This window comes from Globicephala melas, chromosome 15, assembly GCF_963455315.2.
Source record: "Globicephala melas chromosome 15, mGloMel1.2, whole genome shotgun sequence".
Taxonomy (NCBI): domain Eukaryota; kingdom Metazoa; phylum Chordata; class Mammalia; order Artiodactyla; family Delphinidae; genus Globicephala; species Globicephala melas.
Window position 1 is genome coordinate 86,584,255 of NC_083328.1, and position 23,377 is coordinate 86,607,631.

Here is a 23,377-nt window from a genome sequence, read left to right on the forward strand (position 1 = left end):
ACCAGCCTGTGAGGGCGTTCAGGCTGTAGAGAGAGAGGTGGGGGCCGCAGGGGAGGGGCGAGACCTCTGCCTGGTCTCCGGGGCCGGGGCTGGGGCTGGGGCCTGCGCGATGGGAGCCCGTGGGAGTCTGCACGGTGTGAGTGTGTGTGCGCGCGCGCTCTGTGCAGCCGCTTGGGGCGGGGCGGGGGGTCGGGGGAAGCAGGTCCTGGCGGTGAGCCTCCCTCCCCACCCCTGTGCAGGGAGGAGGGAGAAGGCAGGGAGGGGGTGCAGCCGCCCTGACCCAGCCCAGTGTGGCTGGTGGGCAGGGAGACCGGAGACAGCGTCAAGCCATAGGCAAGCTCAGTGGAGCGTCTTTCACAGCTGTGTGTGACTCACCTGGTGTGGCAACCACCTTCCACCTGAACCCGATGGTCGTGTCTCACACACACACGCACGTGCACACATCACACAGATGCGCGCGGCAGAGCACGCACTTGCGCAGACAGGCGTACACACACGCGGGCACGGGCGGATGCGTGCACCCCTGCGTGCCTCTGTGTGTGCTTTGGCCACCAGGCCCGTCGCCTCTCTTGCTCGCCTCCTCAGGCCTCGGAAGATAGCCCTGAAGGGTAAGTGCTGCCTCTAAGTAGGTAGTTGGGAGGCTTAGCTCGCTGAGAAGAGACAGGTGATTCAGAGCGCATGTCCAGGGAAGCAGAGAGAGAACTCTGTTTGTAAAAGCGAGAGGGCCCGTTTCAAACCTAGCCATTCGGACCCCTGGCCCTGCCACCCGGCACCCAGCTGCCCCTCTCTCTCCTTCAGCACCAGTGGCACTGAGCTGTCCCCAGGGGCAGGTCGTGGTTTGGGGGTTCTTGACGGCTCCTGATCGCCCTGGGCTCAGGGCCGCTGAGAGAGGCCTGGGGCAGCCAGACCGGGGTCCCACAGGGACTCTGCTGCTCAGCCAGCTCCGGAATATCCCAGCCCTGGGCCCGGAGTCACTTGTCTGCTCTGCAAGTGTTTGTCTAGGAAAAGAGCAGTGAACAAAGAGGGGGGAACTCCTGCTCTCCTAGGGCCGCCCCTCTGCCGGGGGAGGTGGGAAACAACATGGGAAGCGCCAGGTGCATCACAAGGTTTAGCCGGAGGTCAGGGGCTCTAGGGGGAAGGAAGCAGAGAGACATCTGTCCATCAACAGGGTGGTCCTGTGGAGACGGCGATGCTCGTGCTGAAACCAAGGAGACAGGGGAGGCCTGGCAGGTGTGTGGGGCACGGCCACGGGAGAGGAAGGAGCTTGGTCCGCCCTTCTAGGGACGCGGGCTCTGGCCTTCCTGAGGGTTTTGAGGAGGGGAGCGTGGGTCGGCCAGGTCCTTAGGCCAAGAGGGTCAGAGGGGTGTGGGGTGCGGGGAGCAGGGCGCCTCGGCAGGAGCCCTGGCCTGGGGGCTGGGAGGGGCGGGAAGGTTGGAGGTCAGGATGGAGTACAGAGTCCAAACCCGTCCAAGGCCTTCGGGATGTGGGGTTTTGAGGGGCAGCCTGGGCTGGAGGCTGGGTGCCCTGAGGCCCCCTGGCCTGCCCTGCCCACGCACCCCCTCCCCATGCTGAGAAGCAGGAAGCACGGAGGAGGTGCATGTCTCCCCTGGGCACCAGCCCTTCTCAGCCTCGGAGGGTTGTTAAGCCAGTTACCAGAGGACTCCCTCTCCCCTCCCCAGGAATAGGCGGGGTGGGGGTAGTAAGGCCCTGTCCCCTCCTTCCTGCCCAGATGCCAGCCACCACGATCAGCCCTGCTGGGCCCGACGGGGGAGCTTCACGGAGGCGCCCCTGCCCTGAGCGAGCCTGGGGCCTGTCTCCTGGGAGGTCTTCATGCCCATGGCGTACTTGTGGACTGGCCCTCTGGTCACGCAGAGCACAGGCAGCACTGGGAGGGAGGGAGCCAGTAACTCTGTGTCTCAGGCGGGAGGGGTCACAGGCACGACTGGGCCCTCGGACAAGCACGTGGGTGGGGGGAGTGTGTATGCATGCGGGGCAGCAGAGCGCTCAGAGACACACCCAGCAAGGGAGCGTCCGTGAGCTTGGCTTCCGGGTCTGTCCATGAATTCATTTTTGTCTTTAAAATTAATTAATTAATTAATTTATTTTGGGCCGTGTTGGGTGTGCGTCGCTGCGCGCGGGCTTTTCTCTAGTTGCGGCGAGCGGGGGCTGCTCTTCCTGGCGGTGCGCGGACTTCTCACTGCAGTGGCTTTTCTTGTTGTGGAGCACGGGCTCTAGGCGCACAGGCTTCAGTAGCTGTGGCTCGTGGGCTCAGTAGTTGTGGCTCGCGGGCTCTGGAGTGCAGGCTCAGCAGTTGTGGCACGCGGGCTCAGTAGTTGTGGCTCGCGGGCTCTGGAGTGCAGGCTCAGTAGTTGTGGCATGCGGGCTTCAGTAGTTGTGGCTCATGGGCTCAGTAGTTGTGGCTCACGGGCTCTAGAGCGCAGGCTCAGTAGTTGTGGCGCATGGGCTTAGTTGCTCCGCGGCACGCGGGATCTTCCTGGACCAGGGCTCGAACCCGTGTCCCCTGCATTGGCAGGCGGATTCTCAACCACTGCGCCACCAGGGAAGTCCCTGTCCGTGCATTCTTACTGAAGGTTGGTGGGCAGGCGGGGCTGGTTCATGCTCGAGTCAACTCCTGCGGAGTCCTGAGTCGGACGGGAGGCCAGGCCTCCCTGTGGCCCTGGAGGGGGCGGTGTTTGTCCCTCCACGTGGCCTCAGGGCCACACAGCTCAGCTGGGCCCCGTGGGTCTGGGATGCTCCGGAGGCCAGATTCGCTGACCTTGGACCAAGCTCTCTGTCCGTGGGACGCAGAGGACAGACCAAGCTGGCAGCCGGTGGGGCCGGGGTGATGGGGCCTCTGGTCTTGCTTGTTCCCTCCCCCTTCCCACCTGCCTGGCGCCAACCCCAAGCTCAGAGGGTGCAGCCTGGCCTGAGCCCGCGGCAGAAGCCGAGGACAGCACGCACATGCCCCCCTTCCCCGCCCGCCCCCCGCAGACCCTAGTGCCCTGCCCTCCCTCCCCAGCGTTTGCATGACCCTCCCGGTTCATTCCAGATTGTGCACGGTGGCGTCCTGCCTGCTGCCTTTCGATCCATTTGGGTTGGAGTGGGCGCTGTCCAGCCCGGTCACTGAGAGGCTGGGCCTCCGCAGGGGAAGGCTGGGCTCGGGTGAGGGGCCATCCCTCGCTGGGGCATCTGTGATGGGGGAGGTGGCCAGGGCAGGCCGGGAGCCCCGTGGTCACATGCTTGATACACAGGTGCGGTGAACACGTGTGTGTTTCAGGTGCTTCCCCTCAGGCTGACACGTGCACATGTGTCTTGTTAACGCGCCTCTGGGCCCCCTCAAGTCTGCACGGGGCAGCACCCCGCCGCCCTGCTGTGTCTTGTCTGCGTGCCCAAGGCTCTCCCACAAGGCTCAGAACCCCGGGAGGGGCCTTCGCCAGGGCACTGTCCACCGCCAGGCCTTCTCCGTGGCCGCTGGGGTCCTGCTGTGGGTGACCCCTGGGGAGGCCTGGTGTCTGCAGGGCTGAGGGCCCTGCAGGACCCGATGCTGGGAGGGCTTCTGTGGCAGGAGTGCCGATCGGCATGTGGGGGTCTGCGAGGGGCCATGCCTAGGGCTGGGGAGACGGTACAGGGGGCCAGTGCCGGGGAGGGGGCAGGGCTCGGCCGGGGAGGGGGCCCGGGGAGGCGGCATCCTGGGCTCTGAGCAGGGCTGGGCGTTGGCTGCACAAGCGAATACCTGGAGGACGGGTGCCACCAGGACCAGAGGGAAGCACCCTCAGCTCGGGGACCCGGGTCTCCTAATGGTGGGGCTGCCCTGGACGTCCCCCCACCCCTTGGCCCTGTGCTCACATGTGCTCTGCTGGTGCACATGACAGACAGTGGTGCCTCTCTGTGTGCCCGGCCCGGGGTGGGGAGCCTCTGTCCAGGGCTCGTGGGAGGACCATTTTGTTGTCACCCTGGCAGCGGTCAGGAGAGGGGGCTGGACCCACCGGCCCAGCTGAGGACTGCAGCTCTACCCAGCCTAGAGCCTTTGGCTTGGGGTGGGGTAGGGGCTTCTGCCTGAGGGACTGAGCTGGCTGGAACTGGGAGTGATGACTCGGGTCTAGAAGCCCTTTGTCCTGGCCCTTTTGGTCGTGTGTCCCGTGGGACACACATCTCTCCTCTCTGCCCGACCCTCCACAGAGCCCTGGGCTGGGGTCTGGGACCATCCTGTCACCACCGCCGTGCGCTCAGCCCTGGGCTCTTCCTCCGTGCTCAGGAATGGCAGGTGGTGGGAGCTTCCAGCAGGAGAGGAAGACCTGGCAGGACCAGGTTTTCAATGTCTGGAGCTTCCCCGGCAGGCCTCCCACAGCTGTGGGTGTGGAGGTCGCGAGGGCGGCTCTCCGGGGCCCAGGTGAGGCCTGGGGCCTGGGCGGAGCTCAGATTTCCTTGCCTGGGACCTCGGCCCCCACCTGGCTCCAGACTGTGGGTCGCAGTGGGGAGGGAGGGACAGCCCCGCTGACGCGGTTGGCCTGGCCTGCTGGGTCCTACAGCATCTGTGGGGAGAGTCCAGCTGCATAGGCCCTGGGCACCGTTTTTTTTGGTGCTGGGGGAGGACAGAGGTTTGAATCCAGACAGGGCACTCCCCTCACCTCGCCCACCACAATTTTAGCTTCCGTTGGCGTCATCCGGGAACGCAGGGGAGGGTGGGAAGGTGGCACGCGTGCGTGGGGACGTTGCCTGCGCAGACAGCTCCTTCGTGCCGTGGTGGTGGACTTGGCAGTGCTGGAGAGGAGGTCAGAGGCTGGACTGCGCGAGGGTGTCTTGGGAGGGGCCGACGTGGGCTGGGAGGGCCCCTGAGGGGAGATCGGGGTCAGCAGGGGCTGTGGGCAGGGAGTCCATGGCTCCCCCTCGGAGCAGAGCAGAGCCCAGACCAGCCTGGGCATGGAGGAAGTGGTTGGCGTGTGGCGGTGTCAGCCAGGACCCGGCTGCCTGGGGGCCTCTTGCCCCGGGCAGGGCCACCTTCTTGTGCCCAGAGGCCCTGCAGGTACTTCATGGGCTTCTTCTCTATGTCCTTGCTGGACTGAGGCCCGGAGTGTGGTCGCTGCGTCCTCAGAACCGCGTCTGGAGCCAGGACCTGTGTGTCTTTCCTTCCCGGGCCTCTTGGTGCTCCAGGCACTGCTGGGTCCGGAGGAGGCTGTGGGCCCCCCACCCAGCCCTGGTGAGTCAGCAGCAGGGCCAGTTCCCACCCGCCCCGGCCCATGTGTGGGTGCTCCTGTCACCATGGCAACCCTGTCCCAACAGGTCTCATTGAGGGACATTTCCCGGTGTCCACTTTGTGTCCCCTCGAGAGCCTCTCTGCCCGTGACCCTGTGACCTCCAATGTCCCCTTTTTGGGAAGGCGGGTGGCCGGCCCTCCCAGTTTACCTGTGACTGTCCACGTTTCAGCACTGAACGTCCACGTTCCAGGAAACGCCTTGGTCCTGGACAAACCACTTACCAGCGGGGGCCTGTCTGGGGAGGGAGGGGGCGTGAGAGGATGCTGCCCCCCAGGGGAGGCTGCCTGGTGTGGCCAGGCCTGGGCTCGGCCAGAAGACAACCCCTGTCCCCCATTTCCACCCAGGCCTGAGGCACCTCTGCTGATCCCCTTGGTCTGTCTCCTCTGGTTTCAATGCCTGCTGGGTGCCAGGCACTGGCGGAGCCCTGGCACATCCGTGCTTTCTCCATCCCACGGTGACCCAGGAGGCAGGGCTGCTCTGGCCCCACTTCACAGGCGACAGCAGGAGGCTCTGGTGGGGGGTCCCCTGGCAGGTGCCATCCTTGAGCAACAGGCGGGTGTCGCTCCCGAGGGAGCTGCCGCCGTCAGCAGTGTCCATGGGCGGACGCCCAGGGGCTGGCCCCGGTGCCAACCCCCGCGGCGCGCTCAGGAGCCTGGCAGACGCTAGAGCGGCTGGAGACTCCGAGCCCGGCTTCCTTCCCAGGGTGGAGGAGTGTGGGCTTGAGTAGAGCTGGCACTCGTGCTGTGGCGACAGGTGTCACCTGAGGTCTGCCCACACCTCCAGGCGGCGGTCGGGAGAGCGGGTCTGGAGCCAGCTCTGCCCTTGCCGTTGAGGACCCAGGGTGAGGTACTCAGCACCTCTGAGCCTCCATTTCCTCGCTTGTCCAATGGGGATCATACTTTTCCTGCCTCAGAATGTGGAGAGGTTGAGCTGAGCTGATGCGGGCAAGGGCTCTGCCCCACCCAGTGCCTTTGATGCTGGAAGGAGCCCCGCCCGGTCCCACCTGCCCTGCTGCTCTGGGCCTGGGCCGGGGTTTCAGCCTTGGGCTCGGGCAGCTAGATGGGGGCTTGGAGTGAACTCTGGCCTCACGTCAGCTGTGAGTGGGACAGGAGGCTGCTGAGTGGTCGAGACCTGCAGGCAGAAAGAAATTCCTGGAGGAGGCACGTGAGGGGGTCACCAGCCTGTGCAGGGAACCGGGAAAACCGGCGGCCAGCCGCTCGCCCGAGGTGTGGAGGTCTGCCGTGAGGGAAGCACCTCGAAGCCCCCCTCTTCCAAGAGGCCCTCCCGGATCAGCTCTGCCTGACCACGCGGGGGTAGCCATTTTCCCCAGGGCTGGGTGGGTGGGTGGGGTCTCTCCATTTCTAGCTGAGCCGGGTTCTCATCGTGCAGCTCAACCCTGACCCCCAGTGGCCAATTCTGAGCACTGCTGCCGAGGATTTGGGACCGATGGCCTGGGGGGTGGCCCAGGGGGATGTCTGTGACCGGGCCCAGGAGCCTCACCACCCTTCCCAAAGTCTAGCCTGGACACGCCCAGCGAAGGCCCCATGGTGGAACCCCAGGCTCGGTGGCAGGGCTTCAGTCAACCCCGGTGTGCACTCCCCAGGGATTCGGGGACGCCCCATCTGGAATCGGCCTTCGTCATGCTAGAGGCTGGTCTGGACGGGCCAGCCCTGAGAGGTGGCCCCTGAGCTGTGCTCCTGGCGTTCCGGGAGGGGTGGAGGAGCATGTGGGGCCGCGGCAGAGGCTGGCGCTGGGGGGGCGCTGAGGCCGCCGGGCAGGCAGGGCTGCACTGGGAGGGGACCTGGGGCTGAAGAGGGTTTTAGGCAGAGCAGTGACACGGTCACATTGCGTTTCAAAACAGTCATTCCGGCTGCTGGGCAGAAGGTGGACGGAAGGGTGGAGGCTGGCAGCAGGTGGCTGGTGGGAAAGGGAGCTGCTAAGACCCCAGCCTGCTGGGGAGGAGAGCCCTGGCAGGCAGGGCCTGGGGATGGACTGGCTGAACGTGGGGGTGTGGCTTGGAGGGAAGCTGTGGATGCCCCGAGAACAGGAAGAAGGGGAGCCCTGGTGCTGGGAGACCTAGGCTGTTCTCTCAGCTGCCAGCTGACATGGTGATGGGGGAGGTGCAGAGGTCTGTGGGGAGGAGCTTAGTGGGTCTCCTGTGTCTAAACTAACCTGGGCCCCTGGGGGGGTGCCTGGACTTGGTCCCCGCCTGAAGCCTCAGTTGGCTTCCTGCTCAGCTGCGCAGGGTCAGCGGGGAGCCCGGAGGGCAATGCTGTGTGGCCAAATCCTACATTTCCAGATAGCAGAGGAGAGGAGCTGGGGGTCTTCGGAGGCTGGAGAGAAGTCTGGGTGGCCGGAGGCTGCTTGGAGCCGGGAGGTTAGACAGGTGAGGCAGGAGCCTGCGGGCAGCCGCGGGGCTCAGGCCTGCATAGCTTGAGGGGCTCTGGGGACCTGATATTTCTGTGTGGAGGTGTCATCCAAGTAGGGGGGCTCGTGTGGTGGGCACGCAAGTATGCAGAGGCACCTGTGGTGCGCGTGCACGTGCGGTGTGCATGCCTGCGTGTGGACCTGTGCGCGTGCGCGCATGTGCGGTGCAGCCACACGCGTGCACACACTGCATGTTTTGTGTGCACGCACGTGTGCATGTGTGTGTGGTGTGGTGGAGTTCTCCCTGCTGCCTCCTTCTGGGCTCTTCCTTTAGTCCCTTCTCTAGCTGGCAACGAGAGTGATTTTTCTAAAAGCCAGTAGGATCACGTCCTGTCTCTCTCTGAAAGCCTTTACAGACGCTACTCATCGAAACACTCATGAATGAAATGATGTGATTGTGTTTGGGACTTGCGTCAAGATGATCTTGCGGATGTGGGTGTAGAATAGACAAAACAAAGGTGGCCGGAGCTGGTCTTAGAGTTTGGCAATGCCCACGTGGGCGGTACGGGTGTTCTTCTCTCTATTTTTGTGTGTCTTTGAAATTTTGTCAGGATAAATTGCAAAAGACTTTGAAATGTCAAAAAATATATTGGGTGTCCCGTTGGCTCACTCTTCCAGATTTTCTGCCTTTCATTATCTTTGACCTGTTTATAGCTCTCCAATGGCAGAAGATTGATAGTAATGTAAACAATTCTTGTTCATAGAAATGCAAATTAATTTCGTCCAGTGGAAAGCGGCTGATGATTGCCCTTTGGGTACTGACCGGTGTTGCTTGTACTTACAAGTGCATTTCAGGATTCTGGGCTGCCCGTGGATGTGTCTGTGGTTTGGATTCTTCTTTGATCTGGGTTGTAAAATGTTACTGCTTTCTTCATTAATGATTGCTGTGGGGTGAATTGTGTCCCTAGAAAGCCGTGTTGAAGTCCTGACCCCCAGTCCCTGTGAAGGCGACCTCATTTGGAAGTCAGGTCTCTGCAGATGTGACCAGTTGCAGTCAAGTCCTTATTAAAAGAGGGAAATTTGGACACAGACACAGAAGACACAGGAAGAATGCCAGGTGATGACAGAGGCAAAGATTGGGGCGATGTGTCTACCAGTCAAGGAACATGTGGGGTCATCAGAAGCCGGAAGAGGCAGGAAGGAGCCTCAGCTGTAGCCTCTGGAGAGAGGGTGGCCCTGCCCGCACCTTGGAGAGAGGGTGGCCCTGCCCGCACCTTGGAGAGAGGGTGGCCCTGTCCGCACCTTGATTTTGGAAACCTGCCTTCCAGACTGTGAGAGAATAAATCTCTGTTGTTTTAAGCCCCCCAGTCTGTGGGCTTTTGCTAGGGCTGGTAGGGGGGCCAGGAAACACAAACAGTGCGCGTGCGCGCGGGGGGTGGGGGGTGGGGGGTGGGGGGGCACTCCAAACAGGGAAGGAGGCAGTGCAGGGCCTACAGGAAAGGCGGAGCCTGGTGGAAGGGGCAGCCTGGTCCAGGACGGAGGGGGAGGTGGGGATGTGGTGGGGTGCGGGTGTGTCACTGGGAGGAGTTTGGACATTTTCCCTGAAGGCAGCATGAGGCTTTTGAAACAAAAACCAAAAACCAACTAATTCTAGAAAGTGTTAAAGGGTAAATTTTTGAAGGTAAAATCTTGGCCCTCGAGTCAAAAGCGATTATTTCACTCGCTGTGTGCTAACTCCCGGGCCGAGAGCAGGGTGGGTGTCTGTGCAGAGGCTCCTGTAGGGAGACCAGGGGAGGCCGTGTGGAAGAAGGCTGGGCCTTGAGGGTGGCTTAGATGTGCGCATGTGTGGACACACGTGTGTTTGTAGACAGATCACGCGGTGGATGCAGCCGGGGTGGACGCACTGGAGGATGAGTGCACTGCAGTGTAGGTGTGTCGCTGTGTGTGCGTTGCAAGGTGGATGCATTGGGTGAGATGCAGGGAGGACCCTCTGCAGTATAGACACACTGGCTGCAGTGCAGACCCTGCCGTGTAGAAGCATGTCTCCCGTGTCTACTCACGGCTGCTCTGAGGCCTCTGGCTGGGCCTGCGCCCCGGGCAGAGCCGGGTCTGTGGGCCAGGGGGGCACTGGCAGCCCTGGTTGGGGCCATGTCCTCCCCAGCCAGGCCTGCCCTGGCCCCTCTCTCACATCCTGTGGCGACCCTCCTCCTTGCCCGTCCTCATGATACCCCGGCCTGAGCTCTGTCTGCGCTGGTGGAGCCCCGGGGTCTGGTGGGGCGTGTCAGGCCACATTTCGTCCCCGGGATCCACGGCTGTTCCAGAAAGGGCCCTCACAGTGAGCCCGACCACACAGGACTGGGCCTAGGTGACCCGAACCCTAACCCCATTTCAACAGGGTCCTGGAGACCCCCCTGGGTCCCCTGACCGTGTGCCCCGAGAGCGGGGCAGCGTCTCGCCGCGTTCGCCCTCAGGACAGCCGCCAGCGTTCTTGGGGCCCCTCTGTGGGGTGGGCGGAACACGCCCATAGACTCTCAGAGAGGCTGCCCCCAGCCCGGGCCACCAACACTTCAGAATTACTTGGGGGTCCCCATCCCCGGGCCCCAGGGTCAGAGCGTCTTATCCTGAGTGGATAAGCTACAGGATTGGGAATTAATGTGTATTTAAATATTTTAATATATTTTATTTTTATTTTTTGTGGGGTGAAATAGGCCGTACATGCAGATGATTCAAGAGAAAATGGCCCAACAAGGAGGGACGTGGTGAAAAAGAACCCCCTCCCCTGCTCCTCAGCCCCAGGGACCTGTGGTCCCTCCATCAGTGGCCTGTGGGCCTCCAGGCCATTCTAAGCATCACAGACACCACACTCCCACGTGCCTGTCCACATGGGGCAGGGTAGTCCCGTCCACAGTGTTGGTTAGCCCTTGCTGATGGACATTTAGGTGGTCTTTTCCTCATGGACAGTGTCGCCAATGATGTCCCTGAACCTGTGCCTTTTCAAGTGGCGGGCAGGCTTTAGGATAGACTCCTGCACGTGCGGGGCAGTCTTCACTTTGAAAGATCTGCTGCCACATTGCCCTCCGCAGAGCTCGCCCCATACCTGCCCACGTCAGTGAGTCGAGTGGTTTGTCCACCATAGCCTCCCAGCATAGCTGTGTTAGGAAACCTTTGGATCTTTGCAGTCTAAGAGCAACTCTGCTGTTCAGAATTGCATTTCTCGTACCATGAGTCAGGTTGAACAACTTTTAATTTATTTTAAAGTTATATTTTCCCTTGTTCTGTAAACAGCCTTGACCCGGTTTTTTGTATTGGATTGTCGGGCCTTGTCTTATTGATTGGACAGGCTCTTTACATAGTAAGGCTTTATCCCTAGATACTTGCAAATATTTTTCCTCGTCTGTTATTTGACTTTTGCTTTGTTTTAAAGTAGTTGTGCTGTGTAGAGAATTTTAAATCATGTAATTTTACAGTTTGGTTTTGTGAGCCCGTAATATGCTCTGCATTCCTCCTTCCGGTACTTTTATGGTTATTTTTAAACATTTACATCTTTGACCCGTTTAGAACTTACTTTGGTATAAGCTCCGAGTTAGGGATCTGTGTCAGTTAGGGTCCAGTAGCAGACAGACGTCATCCTGAAATTGGGAAATTTGAGGAGAGCTGAACAAAGGGATTAAGGTGTGGGCAGGGGGTAGAGAAACCACTAGTGAGAAGTGGGGTCCACCCTTAGAGCTGAGGGGACCCGAGAACGTGCCCAGCGGGAGGCCCATGCAGGGAGGACTGCGCCCTGCTCTCCTGGGGGCTCCCCGTCGGACAGACCAGAGGCAGGCGGTCCACTGGCACACCTGCAGGTCACCTCCAGCTCTGGGCAGGGTGGGACTGGCTGGACGCCAGACACGTCAGCACGGGATGGTGAACGAGTTATTGTGCCAACACACTGACTTGGGAATGGGTGGTTTGAGGGCTCCCCAGGGGACTTGGATAGAGCCCCCAGGGTGCAGGGTGGAGTGAGGGGCTAGAGGGCTCGGAGGCCGAGGGGAAGGGCCCGTGTGAAATGAGCTGACCGCAAGCTAGACCCGTCTGTGATGGCCTTTCCTGCCTGGGACTGCCCAGTAAGCTGGTCTTTGGGGCGGTGGGGCTTGAGGCTGGCGTGTGGAGCTGAACAGAGCAGGGTCTGTGGGGCTGGGGAGGGGTCCCCCCTCCTCCCAAAGGGGGGACCAGAATGAGGGCCCCTTGCTGCCCCCTCTGTCCTTCACTCATTTGCTCGTTCACTCGTTCAGCACACCCAAAGAGTTAGGGTGCTCCTTGACATAAAATTCAACATTAGAACAACGTTAAGGCGTAAGTTGGTGTAACAAAGTCCTGAGCATTGGTGATTTGCCCCAGGACGACAGTTTGGAAACTTCTGGGAGAAAAAGCCCAATTATTAAAACAATTGTTTTTGGTACCCTGCTTTGATAATGCCCTGAACACCGGCCCTAACTGTTAGAAATTCAGGGTCCAGGTGGGCGAGGTCCTCGTGGGCGGGGCCCTGACCTGCAGATGCGGGGATGGGGGGAGGAGCCTGGGTCTGCTGCAGACCCAGAGAGAGAGGCTTGACCGTTGTCCTGTAGGAGCCGCTGATGACTGCGCCCTGGTGGGCGGGGAGCAGGGGACCCAGGGCCACTGAGGGTGGCATGCAACAGAGTGGGGGCAGTGTGGGAGGTGGTGTGCAGAGGGGTGCCCCACAGTTCCTGGCCAGGTTAAAGGAGAAGGTTCCCTGGGGCGGCTGTGGGGAGGGGGGTCCAGGACCACAGGAGGCCCACCCCGCAGGCTACCAGTGCCCTGGCTGGGGAGGGGCATGCAAGGACAGAGATTGGTTCTCTGGTGACAGCAGAATTCGGGGACCCGGACGGCGGGCTGAGGGGCTGAGCCTGGTTTGCCTGGATGGGGTGTTTCCAGGCTCTCAGTTTTAACAGCAGGGCAGTCTGGACAAATCTTTATGAGCTGACCACCTCCCTGTGTATCTTTGTTCTGATGTGGCTGAGCTAAGTGGCATCTGTCCCACAGCCACCCCCCGTCTGAGGCCCCGGGGTCCTGCGGGAAAGGTCAGAATTCAAGCTGCTTCCCCTGCCCCAGACCAAGGGACCTGTGGACACAGAGGGGAGCCCTGCCCACCGTGCCGCCGGCTCCCAGGCGAGGTGTCTGGCTCCGTCCTGCTGGGCATGCTGCCACAGGGGAACCCCCTCGTGCTCTCGTTCCAGACAAAGTCCTCTGCACACCCTGGGCCTCGACCATCATCTGATTTCCATGGTGGCTGTGGCCCTGGTGTCTGGGGCAGTGAGGGCGGGTCACCCGTGCGCCGTTTACCTGGAGTGAGGCTCCTTCCTCCTTGTTGGTACGAGGCTGATTGCTCTGCATTTTCACGGTAAATTTGTTTTCTGAGTCGCTGTTGAAATTCTGGAAGCAGAGAAAATGCATTTGCTCCATCACCTTCCGGATGTGACAAGTCCTATAACATCTATTAAAGCCTTTAATGAAATCCCTGCTCAGAGCTGCCCAGTGAATGAGTGTGGAATCGAAATTTAAATTAAAATGTTGTTTTTGTAGCCTGGAGGCTTTGCCTGGGAAGAAATTAAAGGGACAGCTCACCTTTCTGCCATCGTCCTCAGGCTCGATGAGCGCTGTGCTTGGTGGCCCTCTGACCGGACGCTGGGGGGAAGGCGGGTGCACCTGTGGGCCGGTATAGCCACTTGTGGCTGGAGATAAACGCGTTTACTTACAAACAGGTGCGAGCCCTGCACTCGCAGAGCCCACAGTCTGGGGGGACAGACATGTCCACAATAGGTGTCAGTGCCCAGAAAGTGGAGTGGAAGAGTGCAGGGCTGCTGGGGGCTCGGAAGGTCCATCTGGGGTGGGGAGGACAGGGGCAGGGACAGGAGTGGGGGTGGCTTGGCTGCGAGCGGATTCCTTCTCTCGTCCTGCCCTGGGGACCTCAGACACGCTCAACTCCCAGGTCTCTGGCCAGCCCTCCCCACACTCCACCCTCCTCCAGGCACCCCTGCCTGCGGGGAGAGACACAAACGTGCACAGCCTGCCTCAGGACACCAAAAAGTGCTTGTCTCTCCTGCTTTCTGGGGTGGCAACATCGCCCCTTTCCTTCTATGATGAAAAGTTCTAGAAAACATCCAGAACGTGTGCCGCACAGAGTGCCGAGGGGCAGCTCTTCCCGGAGGAGGTCCAGGGACCCCGTGCTGCAGGCAGGGGGACCACGTGGGGAGCAGGTTCAGGGGTTAGGGTGTAAAGTGTGACCGAAGGAAAGAGGGGAGCCCCAACTGGATGTGGAATTTGTTTACCCAGCAAGGGTTACCCCCCAGTATGGGGAAATACTTACAGATCAACAAGAAAATCACCAGTGAATAGAAAAAAGGCAACACAGGCTGTGCAGAGACGAGCTTCCCAGAGAGACTGGCAGTGGAAAGCTGCTTTCGGGGGGACCTGCTCGCTGCCTCCGTCTCTCCCCAGATGAAGAAGCGGCCCTATGGGTGCTGAGTGATCCTTGCAACCCTCCTGGGGGGCGGGGGCAGCGACGTCAGCGGGTGTGAAAGGGCAGAACGTTCCAGGCACAGGACGAGCCTCTCCTGCCCTCCTTACTGGCCTGAAGTCCTGGGCCCTTGGCCGCCCGATCGGAAACATGAGTGTGTGGTCCCTCCCGCCGGTCCCTGAGGCTGTCGCTACAGCTCCTGCCTCACTGGTCACCTGGGAAACACATGAGGTTGGCGAAGGGGACAACTCAGCTACTCCAAGCGTGAGTGGGTGGACGCGAGTGACTGCTGCGGCGTGGGGAACGCATCTAGCTCGAGCCCTGGAGGGCCTTGTCTGTGCAGCAGGGCTACCTGAGGCACCCAGGGTCATTGGCTGCACCCAGCAGCAAGGAGACGGGGTCATTAAAAATGGATTTCTCATGACAGAAAAGTGGACCTGGGTGTCCCTCAGCAGGAAGACACAGAGGTGTGCGTTACTCATGCCGTACAATGCCACACAGGGGTTAAAATCAGCCAGGTCAGCTCTGATACTCCTCAACAGCAGTGCTGACCGGTAAAGGCAGGTTGCAAAGGGTCTTGTTCTGTGTGATCACATTAACTAATCTGCAAGGAGTGTTACGCGTTGGTCTCGGATGTGTATGTAGATGGTAAACCAGTGAAGACATGCAGAGATGATACAGGCCCATTTCAGAGATGCTCCCTCTGGGGAGGATGGTAGAGTCCCGAGTGTGTATCGTCTCTATGTGTTTGAACATTTCCATGCTTAAAATGCAAAAAACGGGTATGGGGGCTGGGATGAGGTGCCAGTGTGCAAAGGAAGCTGACCCCAGCCGACGGAGGGAGTGGGCCGGCAGTGGGAGGGCTGTGAGGGTTCCAGGCGGACCTCAGTAGGAGGAAAAGCTAAGGAGAAGGGAAGAGTACCGGGCAAAGGCATCTGGGGAAGGTCGCGAGGGCCAGGTGGACATCCAGTTGGAAGGACACTTTGGGAACCTGGAGCCCAGGGGCACGTCACCTGCGTCACAGCCCAGCGTCTAGGAGCAGAGGCCGTGGGGGTCCTGGGAGGGGTCATTTCCTCTCCGTCCAGGCTTCAGGGGCCTGGTACCGCTCAGAATAGGGCTGGATACAGAGAGATGGGGTAGAGAGGGCTGGAGAGCTGAAGAAAGATCACCTTCCAAGGCTGAGAGTGCACTTAATTATGCGTCGCACACGAGACGTTTCACCGAGTAAACAGAGTTTTCAAGACCGGCTCCGCCACGGAGAGCTGCTTCCTGCGGCTCAACAAGTTTGTAATAAACACAGTTAAACTTTTATTTACGGCGCAGCTGCTAATTGCACCGTGAACATTTTTTCATCAAGCGCCGCTGTTTACTCACTTGCCAATCAGCTCGTCATGCGGCTCCCTGCCTCCGAGCTCCCAAAGCCCGCTGCAGCTGTCCTCCAGGCCCACCGGCCCAAGGCCATGCCCGCCCACCCCTGGGGGCGCCCCTCTCAGCCCCCGAGCACACTCTGACCTGCCATCCCTGCTCTGAGCGTCTCTCGTGACCAGGCACAGCAGTGGAGGCCCTGCAGGATGGCCCCGCTGAGCCGTCCCTACCTTCCCCCTCCTCCGGCTCCCCAGACACAGAGCCCAGCAGGCCTCGCCCCCCTCTCTCCCCGTCTTTATTGCAGCCCCTCCGCTTGTCGGGGTCTCCCCACCCATCTCTCCACAAGACCGGGAATTACATACAGCTGACACCTGGGTCCCCAGCATTCACTCTTCCCTTAGGCAGGGACCCTAGTGCTCAGCCCCTACCTTCACCCCCAGGAGGCGCTCCTGTAGGGAGCAGAGGTAGGCGTCACATCTCTTCATACCTTTGTCCCATCCTGACCACTGCCTGTGTCCTGGGCGTGGTGAGGACCCTTCCCTAGGCTGGGCCCCTCAGGGGCTCTGGTCCCCTCCTGCCCACGGCTTCTCTGCAGGCTGGCCCCGGGGCGAGCCGTGTGGCGCTGAAGCAGAGTGAAGCCAGAGCTGGTAGACCCTCTGGGTGGAATGGGCCTCCCTGCCATCACGCAGACACGCTGACGCCTGCCCCCACCACACAGCCGCTGGGCCTTGGTGTCTGACGCTCTGAGTGACCTTCTGAGTGGGTTTTCTAGAGTCCTCTCCAGGCACCTCAGGACAGAGACATTGGCTGGGTACGTCCTGTGTGCAGATCCTGAAAAACCTTCCCCTGAGGGCCTCCCCTCCGTGCTGGGGGTCCAGACATATTTCAAGGCCAGGCTCGGGGGGACATATTTGCTCCGGAGCCTCTTGGGAGGAAAGGGAGTGAGACCATTCCCATCCCACCAACCCCTCCATTTCTTAGGTCCAACACGATTAGAGCCACGTGGATGAGTTGGGAGTGTCCAGACCGAAGCTGGCTGCTGGGAAAGGACTCCAGGGCCCCTAACCCCAGGGGCTCACTCCAGGGAAAGGGAAAGCCCAGGTTCAAAACAGGGCCTGGAGACCAGTGGGCGGCACACGGTGGGGCCACGCGGGGAGCCCCCAGGCTTTGGCTCCGTGCCAGGCTTACTCCGATCAGAGTCAGGACCCCTGGCCCTGCGGCAGCCTGGGCGCCGGGACTGCTGGCTCACTGGTGGGACCGGGAGCCAGTCCACAGGGCTGTGCAGGTCCCGAGTTCCACAGTGACACCTGGTGGCCGTGGCTGGAGCCGCGCCGCCTGGGCTGGGCAAGCCCACCGCCTCTGGGCAGTTGGGTGCGCGTGTCCGAGGAGAGGCTTAGGAAGGGAGTGGTAGGCCGTGTGCTAACCGAGGGTCTGGAGGCATGCACGCTCACTGGGGAAACAAAGCCCCATGCCCGCCTTTGTGCTTTGAGCTGGTGAAGGGTCATTTCCTACCCACTCCCCTTCCCGCGTGTCCTGGTCCCTCCCCTTGGGGTCCAGGGACCATCTGGCGCAAGCTGCTTTTTGAGTCCCTTGGGTGGGTGAGGGGCAGAGCTGTCACGACCACACCAAAGTGCTGTGGTGAACAGAGGGCTGTGGCGTCTGGGCCAGTGACTGATGGGTGAGGACGGATGCTCGTCAAGGGTGTTGGTGGACCAGGGGCTGGGCTGTGTGAGGCCCCGGGGCCTGGTGTGGCGCCTCGAACCCCCTCGCGGATCCTGCACATGTAAGGAGACTGGGTCCTGTCGTGTCCAGGCAGCCCTGGCCTGTGTCCAGTTCGGGGGTGGGGCGCTCCCTGGGTTTGAGTCTGACCCCTTCAAATCCGGCAGGGGCTCGGGCTAGGCCGGGGGTCAGGAAACAAAGAGCCGCCCTGGCTGAGGCCCTGGGCAGCTGAGAGGCCTCAGCCTGGCCTGGGGGATGGGCCACTGAATCCTCAACACCACCCTCCCCTTCCTTCACCCTCCCAGGCTCTGTTTTCAGTCAGTTCGATTAGTACAACTTTAAAGCAATTAGGGAGAATGGCAGTCAGGCCGCGCTGCGGGCGATGCTGAGTGCACTCCTGCCCCCCCCCTTGTCCCCCAGCTTGGCAGCCTGGAGGGTCTGCAGAGGGGAGGGTGGGCAACCCAGGGGAGAGACCCCGACATGGCTGAGACTGGAAGTAGGTGAGTGGGGAGGGACAAGGGACAGAAATCCGTCTCCCCTGGGACCCCGGGCCTGGCCCTGCTTGCAGAGGAGACAAAGTGAGGGTGCCGGATAGAAGCTCGCCCCTGAGCCAGGGTGCTGGGTGCAAATTCAGGGCCCCCTCCCATCAACTTCCCCTCCCTCCCTCTCCCCTTTCCCTCCTCTCTGCTTCTCCCTCCCCCGTCCCTCCGCAGTCCCTTTGGGAGGGAGGGGGGTTAAACCTCTGCTCTCTGGTGTTGAGGCCATAAGTCTGTGACATTCCTGGCTGTCACAGCTGCTCCCGCCTCTGTGGTCTCTGGCCGCAGGGAAGGAGCCTGCAGCAGTTTTCTGAGTAGGGGGAAGTGTGCCAGCCTCTGACCTCACTCCACGGCCTCCCGGGGCCCCTTGGCGGGGTGGCCTCTGTTTAGGGCTCTGCACTCTGAGCAGCGGGGCAAGTGGGTGCCTGGCCCTGTGCCCCCGCACGCGGCAAAGGCCTTCTGGGCCGGCTCCATGGCCGCCTGGAGGACGCGGCCCCTCGAGCTGCGGACACCCTGCTCGGAGGCCTGGGCCTCCCCTCCAGGCGCGGGGCTTGGTGGGGCGGGGCAGGTGCAGGGTCTGACTTTGCAGACTGAACCCTTTGTGTCGGACCGCCCCCCACCCCCCACCCCGCAAGCCTTCCAGCCCTGCCCATCCACACTCCCCCAGCCTCTCAAAGAAAGCCTGTGCTGGGAGCCTCCTCTGGGAGACCCCCGGCCAGCGCAGCCTCCCTCAGATGTGTGTGGGGTCAGCAGTCTACCGTGTCCTTTCCTCCTTCACCTGTCTACACTGGCCCAAGACTGGGCAGGCCCTGAGCTGGGCTCGGGGTGCGACAGGCCCCCGCTGCCCCCTCCTCCCCCAGGCGTTGGATTCTGAACAAATGATGCCACAATACTTGGTCCCTCTGTGACAAAGGCCACCAGGAGGAGGGGCCCCGGCCTGGGGGAACTCTGAGGATGCCCTGACCTAGTCTGGAAGCTGCCAGGAAGGAGCTGGGTGGGGCACACCCTGGGAAGGGGGAGGGAGCCACCCTCCTGAGTGTGGCCCAGCGCCAGGGAGGGGGCCTGGGCTGAGGCCTGAGGGCAGGTGGAGGCTTGTGTTTTATTCCGAAGCCAAAGGGCCTGATGGGTAGTGGCTGCTGTCAGGTGGGTGGAGGGAGGTGCTGGGCGTGGGCATGGGGAGGGGTGGGCCCTCCCTGTTCCTCCAAGGAAGGGGCTGAGAGGGTTCCCTAGGGACAGCTGAGACGGTCTGGAAACGAAGGGAACTGGCCCACCCCCAACTCTTAGCCTGACCCCTGTGTCCAGCCACTCCGTCCTGCTCTGGCTGTCCACGCCCACACCTACCAGCAACCTTCACTGGGTCCCATCACACTGGGCTGGAGCACATGCCCTGTGTCTCCACAGCTGCCACTGAGCAGATGAGTGACCCCAAGGGGAGGGCTCCCCAAGGAAAGTACGCTGAGAGGTACAGGGGAGCTGATCTCACAGCCCAGTAGAATTCTACGAGAAAGGGTGGGACCCCCCATGGAGCTATGATCAGTTCAAGATAGCAGCAGCTCCTTTCTGACCTGCTGTGCCTGCTCTGGGGCTGAGGGCCTCCTGGCGGCGAGGGCTGCTTCCTTCTCCCTCCCCACTCTGCCAAGGCTCCTGCACAAACACGGGAGGGCGGAGGGGTCTTGGGGGATGCTAACGGCCAGCACGTTCTCCCTGTGCTCGCTGTTCCCATGACAAGTCTTTCACTTCCTGATGAAGCAGTTTCCAACAAATGGCCCCACGTTTCAGGGTAAACATGAGGAACCACTAAGGAGAGGCCAGCGGATGAGATGCTTTGACGCATCGTCTGTGGAAGGCAGTCTGGCCGCAGGCAGCTTGTGGCGGGGCCTTGCACGGCCTCTGCGCAGGTCTGGGGGAGAGACCCCGCAGGCACCCACCCTGAGCAGAGCAGACCAGACGCCTGCCTCGCGTGGCCTCTAGCTCAGTGGGAGAGGCACGGAGAGACAGTGCAGGGGCCACGCCCCGGGTAGGTGCAGGACAGGTGCGGGGCAGGGGGCTCTGACCGGCTGGCTGCAGGGCTGCAGGCCCCTGGAGGAGGGATGCTTGAGCGGAGACCTTGAGATGCAGCCTGTTCCCTCGCGTGGGCAACCGGACGGTGTCCCTGCTGTGGCCAGCAGGTGCAAAGGCCGATGGGAGCTGAGACCCAGGAGACCTTGGTCTGGGGGAAGCACATGGCCCATGTAGAGGAAGCCTCATAATCTGGGGAGGGGGTGTAGGCAGCACAGTGGGCGCTGAACTGAGAGGGAGGTGGGCACCAGTGGACCTTGGCCTGAGTCTCGGTGCACACCCACCAAACGGCAGCTGACGGGGCTGGGTCCACAGGGGCCCTCCTGTGGGTGACGGGCTAGACCTGTAGCTTCTGGGCTTTCTTCCAGCACCACTGCCCTTCGTGGGGGCAGGAATGGTGTGTGCACGCACAAGTACACACACACACACACACACACACACAGATATGCAAACGCCAGTATGCACACGCACACATGCACAGATGTGCACACAGTGACCACACACAGACAGGCACACACGTAAGTGTGCACACACATAAATGTGCACGTACTCTTGTGCAAGACGTGCACACTGACACATGACTACAGATGTGCCCATACAGACGTGCACACACGTGGACGCGCACAGCACACTCACAGACGTCCCCTCTGTGCAGCCCCGCCTCTGCTGCCGGCTGTCACTTCTCCCTGTCCTGGGTTCTTGCCCCAGGACAGCGGAGCTGAGGGCTGAGAGCGAGTTCGTGAGGCAGGAGGCCTGGACCCTTCTCTGGGCCTTGGCGCCCTGCCCTGTGGCCGGGGACGCTGGAGCTTGGCTCACAGGTTGCAGGAGGGATTTGGTGCAACGATGCAGGCGAGGGGCTGGCCTGGGCGCTGGGTCCGGGTCAGGGTTAGGAGGGTCCCTGGGAGCTGAGAACTTTCACCTCTGAACACTGGCTCAAGAACCAGATCTACGGACCCTTGGAGGTCTGGCCGGGGTTCGGGGCTCCAGCACTCTTGGCTGGGCTCCGGAGCCCGCCCACCAAGCCCCCGAGACGGCTAGTTCGCTATACCCTTGCGGGGTGGTCTGCATGAGGCCACCATGGGGTCAGGCCAGCAGTCAGTCCTGGAGGGTCGAACTGCTCAGGGGTTCAGCCCCGCCCCTCCCACGGCGGACACGGTAGCTGGAGCTCCCACCCCAGCCCACTGGGTGCAGTGGCCCCTTGCAGGCCCTGTGCCCCAGGGGCTTGGGGGTGGTGGCAGGACTCACTGCTGTGGGGCTCCTGCTTCCAGCTACAGGAACGTGGACTTGGCGTTGTGGCCACCCTGGGTAGGGGTTGCGAACTGAGACGCGGGTGACCCCGAACATGGGGGTCCGCAGACCTCGCAGTGGTTGGGGGCAGTGTGAGGGGCGCCTCGTGGTTTGGGGCCACAGAGGTTCCCGTGTCTGGTCGTGGCTTCCTCACCCCTGCTCTAGGCTCCGTGAGGCGCACAGAGGCCCAGACGCTCACAGGGGTTTCCAGGCTGACCTGCCCAGGGGAGCTCTGGGCCTTCAGGGGCACACAGGCCCCCGGTGTGGAGACTGAGTGAGCAGCCGTCCAGGCACGAGGGGTACCGAGGCTGGGCAGGCGCTGGAGGACGGCGGGGGCGCGCCAGGGAGCTTGGTCACGGCTGAGGTCACGGGGCTGGGTGACTGGACCAGTTGGCAGGGAGGCCTCTGGGGGGACCCCTAGGGAGCTGGCTGTGGTTGAGGGGAGAGCACCTGCACAGGACTGGCCGGGGCTCGCAGGGGACAGCCTCAGAGCCATGGCAGGACGTCAGGGCCTCGGCCACGGGGGCAGGGAGGAGTGGGGCCCCTGTGGGCGGCTGCCGCAGGGCCTGAGAAGGACGGAGTGAGCTGCCTTGAGGAAGCTCGCGGGACCAGTTGGGCCCATCGGCGTCTGTTTGTTCATTTGACAGACGTTGAACACATGCCCCAGGTGCCAGGAGTGGCTCGGGGAACCTGGGTCCGTGCCCTGATACCCTCCCAAGGGACCCGTGTCTCTTGGGGAGAGTCAGCCACACACAAACCCTCCAGGCTTCCGCTACGTTCGAGGGTGGGAAGCGTGGCACGGCCAGGGCGTCCAAGGTGCTCGCTCAGGTTGGTGAGAATCAGGCCTGCTGGGAGCCCGGGAACACCCCGGTGTGGCTGCAGGGACGGGCGGGCTCAGCGGGCTGTGAGGTCCTCAGGGTGACGGGCCTGGGCTGAGGTCGAGCCCACAATGGGCTCTGGAGTCGGGCTGTGGCGGCCCCTCCCCTGCGTGGGGGGTGGGTCTGGGCTCATTCCTGTGTTGCCCAACCCCGGCTCCTCTGTTCACAGGACGCTGCTTGGCTGCCAGGAGCTGCCCACCCATCCTTCCAGGGTGAAGGCGGAGGTAGAGGCGGTGATTCCCAGGTAAGCCTCCCGCTCTGGCTTTCCGTGTGTGTCTGCCTTCTCCCTGGCGTGGGGAGAGCTCAGCTTTTTACAGATGCGATCGGGTGCTCGGCCTTGCAAAGGGCGACGGCATCGCCGGGACGCTGCAGGCTGCCTTGTTAGTTTGGAGCCTAATGTGGTGTCCGGAGTCGCCTTTGATTTAGATACGAGTGGCAGCGTATTTCCCGTGTTTCTCGGTCCCCCTCAGGGTCGGGCTGGGGGGCGAGACAAGCAGCGAGGGCGCGGGACAAGCTGTGTGGAGCCCTTCTGTGCACCGTGCGTTTCCAGCGGAGTCTCAGCCGCCTTGAGCCTGGCCCCAGGGCTTTGCCTGGTCTCGGGGCTCTGTGCATCTGGCCCCCACCACCCAAGCCCCGCATGTACACAGTGCACACGAGCGTCTGTCCTGCGCTCCCGTGCCGCGTGGGTGGCCCTAGGGGACGCTGGCCTGGTTTTTGACCTTCCAACAAGTCCAGCTCGGCTGAAGCAGGATGGCGCACTGGGCCGTGGCTCTGCTGTGGCTTGATTCCGTGGCCCTCAGAGAAGCCCTCTAACTTCTCTGAGCCCATAAAACAGATCAGATCGGTCTTACCTCAAACACGGTGGCGTTTCACTGAGGTAAGTGCGTGGGCACCTGCTGGGGGGCAGTCGCGGTCGCTGGTCTCCCTCCTGCCGCTGCCGGACGTGAGCTCTGACTGGTCCGCTGCAGTGTTTCCGCGCAGCCCGTAGCTTCAAGCCCACGCGGTGACTGCCGTGCCAAACTCACTGCAAGCCCGCAGTCCGAGTGTCTGTTCCTCAGCTCTGAGGCCCCCGGGCTCCGGGTGGGGGCCACAGCCCTTTCTCTTGCGGTCCCCCCTTATTGCTTCTGGGGTTGGCGCCTTTGGCCGCTCCAAGCACGTGGATGTCACCCCAGGGTCACCAGGGCTCCCCTGAGGCCGCCCTCCTCCCCGGCCCTCCTCTCTGACACCCTGTGCACGTTGGGTTCATCGACCTTCCCTCCCCCTGTGTCTGTGGGATTTGCATACAGGTGCCCCTGCCTGTGCAGCTGAGGGGTTGGGGGTGGAGTCAGCAGCCCGGCCGGGAGGCCAGCAGCACGGGAACACAGGTGGCGGGACAGCGGCCCCTTGGAAAGCGGG

At 62.0% G+C, this 23,377-nt stretch overlaps 1 protein-coding gene and 1 long non-coding RNA gene across 2 annotated transcripts in view; one reads left to right on the forward strand and one right to left on the reverse strand.

Moving 5' to 3' along the window:
• Positions 1–4,706: 4,706 nt before the first annotated feature.
• MYT1 (myelin transcription factor 1) overlaps positions 4,707–23,377 on the forward strand; it is a 102,376-nt gene continuing 83,705 nt past the window's right edge. Inside the window, exons 1-2 of the mRNA XM_030841598.3 lie at positions 4,707–4,772; positions 22,152–22,226. The gene's annotated coding sequence lies outside the window, so the exon portion shown is untranslated. The remainder of the gene's footprint in view (positions 4,773–22,151; positions 22,227–23,377) is intronic.
• Positions 10,328–17,863, reverse strand: LOC132593537 (uncharacterized). Its single transcript, XR_009559166.1, has 3 exons — positions 13,248–17,863; positions 12,966–13,055; positions 10,328–11,251 (listed from the first exon to the last, which is right to left on the reverse strand). It is a non-coding gene; the product is annotated as an uncharacterized lncRNA (long non-coding RNA).